An 8,533-nucleotide genomic window follows, 5' to 3' on the forward strand; every position below is an offset into this window, starting at 1 on the left:
GGCGCCGCCCGCCGCCCGTCTAGCTCTGCTGTCCGCCGCCGCGCTCACGCTGGCGGCCCGGCCCGCGCCCAGCCCCGGCCTCGGCCCTGGACCCGGTGAGTGACGACCCCCTGGGCGCTTGCCCTGTGCGAAGCCCGCCCGAGGGGCCACACGGGCTGGCCAGGCTGGGAACCAGTCCCTCTCTCGCCCCCCAGTACCTTCTGGTACCCCTTCCCGAGGCCCCTCAGCGACGCCCTTCAGGCCGGGACTCCCCTCAGGTACCTCAGCGACGCCCCCAGGCCCGGCTGCTGCCTCCCAGCTCAGGACCTGGTGCTCCTCAGCGACGCCCCTCAGGCTGGGACGCTCTGTCCGCCTCAAAACCTCCCGGGAACCCCTTCTCCAACCCCCTGGGGTACGCTCCCCGGGCCGGGACGCTTCCTCTGTCTCGCAACTCGGGACCCGCCGCGGGCTGGGATGCCCCCTGCTCCCCGGTAGCTCCTGGGATCCTGTCCCCAAGTCTCCAGGCCTCTCAGAGACTGCCCGGGCCAGGACCCCCCCCCTGCTCCTCAGTAAGTAGATCCTAGGATCCCGTCCCAAAGTTCCTCAGCTATTCTCCCAGACCGGGACGTCCCCTGCTCCCCAGTAGCTCCTGGGAGCTTGTCCCCAAGTTTTTCAGCGACGCACCTGGGACCAGAACGGCTCCCTAGCTTAAAGACGCTGCACCCTTTCCCAAGACCTTCTATGACACCCCTTCCCTGGGCCAGGATCCCTTCCCTGAACCTCACTACAACGCCCAGGCGTCCCTTACCCCTACCCTCCCGCCTGCACTGGAGGACCCCGACGCCTCTGGCGGGAGCAAGCACTGAGGCAGGACAAGCGGGACGCTCAACCCTTCTGCTTGAGTCTCGGCTGCGCCCACTTGGTGGCACATTGACTTTTGAGAGGAGCCGGATTGACTTGCCTGACCTGCTACAAGCAGGTCAGGGTCCTGGGACGACCTGCTGTACCCTCCCAGGACGCCCAGTCTCTACCTACACGGCTGCTTTGAACTTCCCTGGGACTCAAGTGGTAGCCCAGCAAGGGAAAAAGAAAAGAAGGAGTGATGGGGAGACTTTCCCCCTACAGAGCTTAGGGTGCTAGGCTGAGCCCCATCCTGGGTGACCCCACTTTAAACCTGGGAAAGGTCACATGCTTCCCAGGCCAAGGCCGGGTCTTCCCGACTTGGAGCCCTGGACGAGGATGGAAGTTTGGAATTAGTTTAGCTTCCATGCACACCCTTCCTTGTGGTAGAATCCTTTCCAAGTTGAAGAGCGGGCAAGAGGGCGTTGCCTGGCCAGTTATGTTACTCTGCAGGTTGTTTGGGCGTTGAGCATCCGACCTTTGTGAAAGGGAAGGGAAGAGTTCATTATCGCCCCAGTAGGAAAACCAGCCTCTAGATTCTCCACCCAAAGTCACAGACTGTGATGTTGGAAAGACAGAATTCTGCTGGTGACGAAAACTCAGCGTTGCTTTGTTTACTTCCCAGCTTGGATTAGTGAAAAAGCTAGAACTTTGTGTTGTCACTTGACTGTGTGACTTTTGGGCCATTCCCTTTAGCTGCTAGCCTCAGTTTCCTCATCTGCAAAGGGAGGGCAATATAACTCCCTTGCAGGGTGTGGTGAAGATTAAGTGAAATGCTGTAGGTAACACACTCACATATAGAAGGCAGTCAATAAACATATTTTAATAATACTTTTTATAGGGCTTCACAGTTCATCAAGTGCTAGACACCTCATTTACCCTGGGAATGCTATAAGCTTTCTGTCTGATTAATCTCTGTAAAAGGAAAAGCTTGGCTTTAGGCCAGTAGAATGGAGGTCTTCTAGTGCTGTAAAACTGAGACTAAGTGGTTTCTAAGTGATCGCCACCTTCTATGGGACTTCTATAATTTGATCACTTCTGCTTTGGTGAGGAATAAGGGAGGGACATTCTGAGAGCCAGGATATGTCAACATAACTGTAACCTAGTAACCCCTGATCTCCACTTTGCCATTTGTGTGGTCAGGATTTAATGTCCTCTCCAAAGAGAGGTATGGGTGGATATAGTCTGGTTCCTTTTCTGGAAAGGGCAGAATAGTAGCCCCGAAAAGTGTCAAGTGAGCCAGCTCTATGCTTATGCTTTTTGGAAGGTGACAATCCTCTCCTACATACCTTTGTTTTCTTAGAGTCATATGCAGATAGTTTAAACCCCAGATCTTGGTACATTTTTATTTAGGAGTCTGGCGTAGGGGCAAATAACCATTGTGAAATGATTTGTGATAATTGGCCCATGTTCCCAATTCAGTGAGCCTTGCCAGTTTGGTTTGCTACTATCTTTTTTTTTTTTTTTTTGAGACAGAGTCTCACTCTGTCACCCTGGGTAGAGTGCTGTGGCCTCAGTTCACAGCAACCTCAAACTCATGGGCTCAAGAGATTTCCCTGTCTCAGCCTCCCAAGTAGCTGGGATTACAGGTACCCACCATAACACCCAGCTAGTTTTTCTATTTTTTAAAGTAGAGATGGGGTCTCACTGTTGTTCAGGCTGGTCTCAAACTCCTGAGCTCAGGTGATCCATACGACTCAGCCTCCCAGAGTGTAGGATTACAGGCGTGAGCCACCATGCCTGGCTGGTTTGCCACTATCTTGGTACATGGATACTTTTGTAACTTTTCCTCTCTAGAAGCAGTTTTAGAGAACCATATGGTCTTTAGTGTCAGATCCTATCTGGAGTCTACCCACTAGTTTTAAAATCCCCTCCCCCTCCAAAAAAAATATACTTTGAGGATTTTATATTTTTTGATACTGTAATTTTCTCTAAAATTTTGTGGATGGAAAAAATTATTTCAATACTTATATTCTGCACAATTTTGTAATATTTAAATTACTGGTGGTTTGCATTTTTGAATGCTGACTTTATAAAAACAGTTAGCTCATTCCCCATCAATGCTACTTCTAATTACAGTGTGTAGCCAACCCCAAATGGTCTCCCTTTTCCTCGTTTTTCCTTTAAGCTTCTTTTCTTTCCTTCACAACTGATAGGAAAGATGATAGAGGTTAATGGTGGAATGTGGACTTTCCTCTCAAGGAGGAAGGCATCCAGGGCCATGGGGTTGGTGGGTTCTCTGTAGTGGGCTCCTATTCGGCATTCATGGACCTGGAGGAAGAGGCAAGAGATAGGAACAGAAGAGAAAGCTGGGTGGACTTGGCTACTTGGGTTTTCCATCTAAGGCAAACAGTATTACATTTGGGGGCTATTAGGTGTACATCAACAGAGCTTCTCTACTCAGGTTATGTTTGCTGTTAATAATATTTTATCTTTTTTGAGACAGAGTCTAACTGTGTCACCCTCGGTAGAGTGCATCACAGTTCACAACAACCTCAAACTCTTGGGGTTAAGCAATTCTCTTGCCTCAGCCTCCCAAGTAGCTGGGACTACAGGTGCCTACCACAATGCCTGGCTATTTTTTTGTTGTAGTTGCCATTGTTGTTTGTTGTTTAGCAGCCCCAGGCCAGGTTTGAATCGCCAGCCCCAGTGTTTGTGGCCAGCACCCTAACCACTGAGCTATGGTGCCAAGCCTTGCTGTTAATAACCTTATATAAGTTTATAAATTGCTGGGCTCAGTGGCTCATGTTTGTAATCTTAGCACTTTGGGAGGCCAAGGCAGGTGGATCACCTGAGCTTAGGAGTTCAAGACCAGCCTGAACAAGAGTGAGACCCTCGCCTCTAAAAAAAAAAGTCCAGCATTGTGGCAGGTGCTTACAGTCCCAGCTACTGATGAGGCTGAGGCAAGAGGATCACTTGAGCCCAAGAGTTTGAGGTTGCTATGATAAAGTGAGACTGTCTCAAAAAAAAATTAATATATATGTAGATAGGTATGTGTATATATATGTTTATAAATTAATGCTCATTCTCCTCTAACTCCTCATCTGGATATGGCACTAACCAAAATAATATATCTTGCCATAAAACCTATGAGTTTAGTTAACAGCAAGAGCTTCATAGCCTCTACAGCAGCGGTTCTCAACCTATGGGTCAGGACCCCTTTGTAACAATGAAAATATATCCTACATATCAGATATTTATGTTAAGATTCATAACAGTAGCAAAATTACAGTTATGAAGTAGCAACGAAAATAATTTTATGGTTGGGAGTCACCACAACATGAGGTACTGTATTAAAGGGTTGTGGCATTAGGAAGGTTGAGAACCACTGTTCTATAGAGTCTTGCCCCTCTTAGGTACTTCATTAATAGTAATATGCTTGCCTGTAAGCAACATGGGGACTGAAGCAGTGAAGGGATTAAAGCATGCATAACAGTTAATTATGTGCTTGAGTATTTTAAGAAACACTATTTTGACTTGATATCAAAGAACGCTGACCCTTTTGTCAAATTTTGTTTTGGCCTTGACATAATTTACAATTCTTTTTTTTCTTGCAGTTTTTGGCCGGGGCCGGGTTTGAACCCACCACCTCTGGCATATGGGGCTGGTGCCCTACTCCTTGAGCCACAGGTGCCACCCATGGCCTTGACATAATTCAAATCTTTGAGGTATGCGGTGAACCTTCTTATAAGATCTTAAAGCAAAGAGGCCTTCCATTTAGGCTCACTGCCAACAAACAGCAAGTTCATGTACTCAATATAGATATTGATACACTCGTGGATTAGCATAGTTGTATCAAAAGTAATAAATCTCTCTCTCTCTCTCCCCCTCTCCCCCCTCGCTCTTCTTTGCTCTCCCTCTCTCTGTTTTCTTCTCCACTCTCTCCTCATCTCTCTCCCCTCTTCTCTCTCTTGTCTTCTCTTTTTTCTCTCCTCCTTAGTGCTGCTCTGCAGCCTCCCTCTCCCACCAATAAAGACCTTTCGTACAAAAACAAACAAACAACAAAAAAAAGTAATAAATGACTAAGAGAAAACATATTGATTTAAATAGCTTCACTAAATGTAGGTTAAGGATTTAGAGGTAATATACTGCCTCTAGTTTAGAATTTTTGAGGCTAGAATGCTATCTGAGATTTTAGGTCAGGTGTGGGGTCACATTTTTTTGTAAAGGGCAAGACAGTAAATAACTTGGGTTTTATGGGCTATATACTGTTCTGTTGCAATTACTCAACTTTCTGGGGCAAAAATAGCCATAGACAAAACATAAATGAATAGGCAACACTGTGTTCCAGTAAAAGTTTATGGTAACTTTGATGTTGTAAAATATTTTCTTTTTTCTTTTTATTTTATTTTATTTTATTTTATTTTTTGAGACGGAGCCTCAAGCTATCCCCCTGGGTAGAGTGCCATGGCCTCACAGCTCACAGCAACCTCCAACTCCTGGGCTCAAGCGAGTCTCCTGCCTCAGCCTCCCAAGTAGCTGGGACCACAGGCGCTCGCCACAACGCCGGCCATTTTTTGGTTGCAGCCATCATTGTTGTTTGGCGGGCCTGGGCTGGGGATTCGAACCCGCCACCTTAGGTGTATGTGGCTGGCGCCTTAGCCGATTGAGCCACAGGCGCCGAGCCAAATATTTTCTTTTTTATTTTTTTAAAAATTTAAAACTGAGTCTTAGCTTATGGGCCATATGAAAATAGGCAGTAGGCCTGATTTTTCCAGGTCCCTCTCTAGGTTCATGTCTTGATTTTTTTTCAATCTTGTTTTAGTCTAGAAAAGGTGACAAGGTGGCTTGATTTTGGTGAATGAATGAACATTTTACCACTTACTATTAACTAACTTTGAAAAATATAGGAGAAAAGGTTAAAATGATATGTTTTATGTTATGTTTTCCCATAGTTTTAAAAAAAAAAAGACATATATGAGGGAAAGTTTATGCACATACATTTAGATCTTTAAAAAGACTCTTAAAAGAATGCTTCAAGGAGAAATTCAGTGTGGTTCAGTGTATGCTATGTAAAGAAAATAGTGTCTGGCTTGGAACTGGCCTATGGTTTTGTTCAATTATGCCTGCAGATGTTGCTTGGAACAAACCGTTGAGAGATCTGTTTCTCAGAGGAAAGCCCAGGCAGCAGGTGGCACCAGCCCTGAGACAGAAAAACAGCCAGGAGAAAAATAAATAAATAAATTTGTGTCACCTTTCTAAGCAGTTAAATTTTATTTCCATGGTTCTATTGACATATTTCAAGTAGTTTTTTTAAAAAAAACAATAATGTGCTTGGCATGGCTGATTATTTTGTTTTAATTAAAACATTTCTGAAAAAAACAAAATGAAACGTTCAAACATACCAAGTTGATTGTGTTTGTACTGTAGAACAGTTAATGCAAAACACTTGAGCGAGGCCGGAAGTTTGGATCTGTAATTTTTGCCTGAGTCTCTGCCTCCTGAATAAGGACAACAGAGGAGGAAGTAAATGTGCCCCTTAGAGCATTACCAGTATGGGTCTCAAAGTGAGATCAAGCCCCCTGATGCCACTTGGCAGGTTATTTTCTGGCTGGCTGTGCTGCCTTTGCATAGATGAGAATGATGACTGACATTCCTTCCATACACAATTTGACCTTGAGAACCTGAATGTATTAGTCGAGGGGGAATAATCAGAGGTCACTCCATTTTTCCTTCTCCTGTCTTTAATGTCTTCCTCCCAAAATGGCAGTACCCCCACACACATACCCCCACCTCAACTTCTGACACATTCTCTGGATTCAGACTGAAGAGAGAAAGGAAAGAGGGCATTGTAGAAATGTCAAATGGGTGTCCACACATCTCGCTAATAACCATTTGACAGAAATGTTCTTCCTCCTCTGAAGAACTCCCCCCACCTTTAAAATGTTCTCTTTCTAGGTAAACAAGCCTGGACTTGTTCCAGTTTGAAGAGGAATGAAGTTAGGTGCTAGGGAACACCTACACAGAAGATTTTAGGCCACTTCACATGCAAAGTTTCCACTCTTATTCCTAAGTTATATGTGTACAACAGGACTCTCTTTGGGGCTGCCTCTCTGCTGAGCCCAACTTCTAGTTTCCCTTGCCACAGATTTAATCCCTGGCAAGTAGCCAAACCATTAAACTTTTATTGTTTAGTTTGCCACAAAGGCGGGGCCCTGCTTCTAGTGGGCTGAGGAGGCTGCAACCGCTTCCAAACCCTAGTGTCACACCACATTAGCAACTGCAGTCTTTGAGGGCTGGATTTCCTTCAGTTTGGTTACATTCTTGGTTAGGACCAGAACAATATACTCACACTCAAAGTTTGAAAGCTAGGAAATAGTGAAAACAGTATAGGCAACTTTTAAAGATGATCCATGGTGGTTGTAGCTATCAGCGTGTATAATTGCACGATTTCTTTCTTCCAAGCAAATACATTAGATGGCCACAGAGCATATGCCTTGGTGGCTTAAAGCTGGATAAAAACATGCAACTGAGGAGTTCTCTTCTAGGATAGTAGGGATTTGAACCAATCCCATCACAGTATGTAAATTACTTGCTGCTGTTCAATCTTTAAAAATTCATCTTCAAAGAAAATTATTGGGCTGGTAAAAATATTTTTAATAATGACCACAGAAGCCATATTTGTTTTTCTTTGATGTTCTTCCGAAGACTCTTCTGGTTCTAATCAGATTGTTCCCACATAAAATACAGTGGAAATCTACAATAATAAAATCCCTATTCCTATGTCTATGGGGAAATAAACAGGATGGGGACTGTCCTTTTAAGGGGCTTTCCCCTTCCCTTTCCCCAGACTCAAAGCCTCTATTACTGGTGGGTGTTTTGGCATCAGTTAAGGGCCTTCAATCTTTCCCTCCCTCCATGTTTTGCTCTTTCATTAAAGTGTTTCTGTTGTCTAATTATATCCTTTCAATCAAATTAGAGACTACAGCATCTGGTGAGGGCCGTAACTGCTGCCATCTGCACCTCATATATACAGGCCTTTTCAGCTGAGAATCACTGAACTTCCAAACGGCAGGAAGAGATTTGGAAAAAGTTTAGTTGGAGGGGAGGTTAACTTAAAAGGAACATCTTCAAAGGATGGGTGCAATGCCATGATTGCTGTGATGTGTATGTACATGGCCATGCGGAGCTTCATTGGCTTGGCTTACCAAAGATTCTTCTCTAGTTCTTCTGGCACATGAAGGGTGTCTGATTGTCTCAGCTGAAATGACTAGGCTTTCTCCTGCCTGTTATGAGCTTGGAGGTCCCTGGGCTGAGCTGAGAATGTCTCCCTTGTGAACAATCTTTTGTTACGTGACTGTTGGTTAATGGATGTGACACTTTCTGTTTATTTGAATATTTTTTCTATCCCAGTGATTTCAACTGGAGGAGATTTTGCCTCCGGAGAGACATTTTATAATACTTAGAGACATTTTTGGCTGTCACAATGGAGGGAAATGTTACTAACATCTAACAGGTAGGGAGTTCAGGGATAATGCTAAACATCCTCAATGTACAGGATAGTCCCCACACCAAAGAATTATTGGCCCAGAGTGTCAGTAGTAATGAGGTTGAGAAACCCTGTGCTATCTGTATTCTTTGGTCCCTCCTTTACCTGTGGCCTAGGAGCAGGCAACTCTGATCAATATCTATTTTCACTCTTTTTTTTTTTTTT

The sequence above is a fragment of the Otolemur garnettii genome, unplaced genomic scaffold, assembly GCF_000181295.1.
Source record: "Otolemur garnettii isolate 467f Iridium unplaced genomic scaffold, OtoGar3 scaffold00038, whole genome shotgun sequence".
Classification (NCBI taxonomy): Eukaryota; Metazoa; Chordata; class Mammalia; order Primates; family Galagidae; genus Otolemur; species Otolemur garnettii.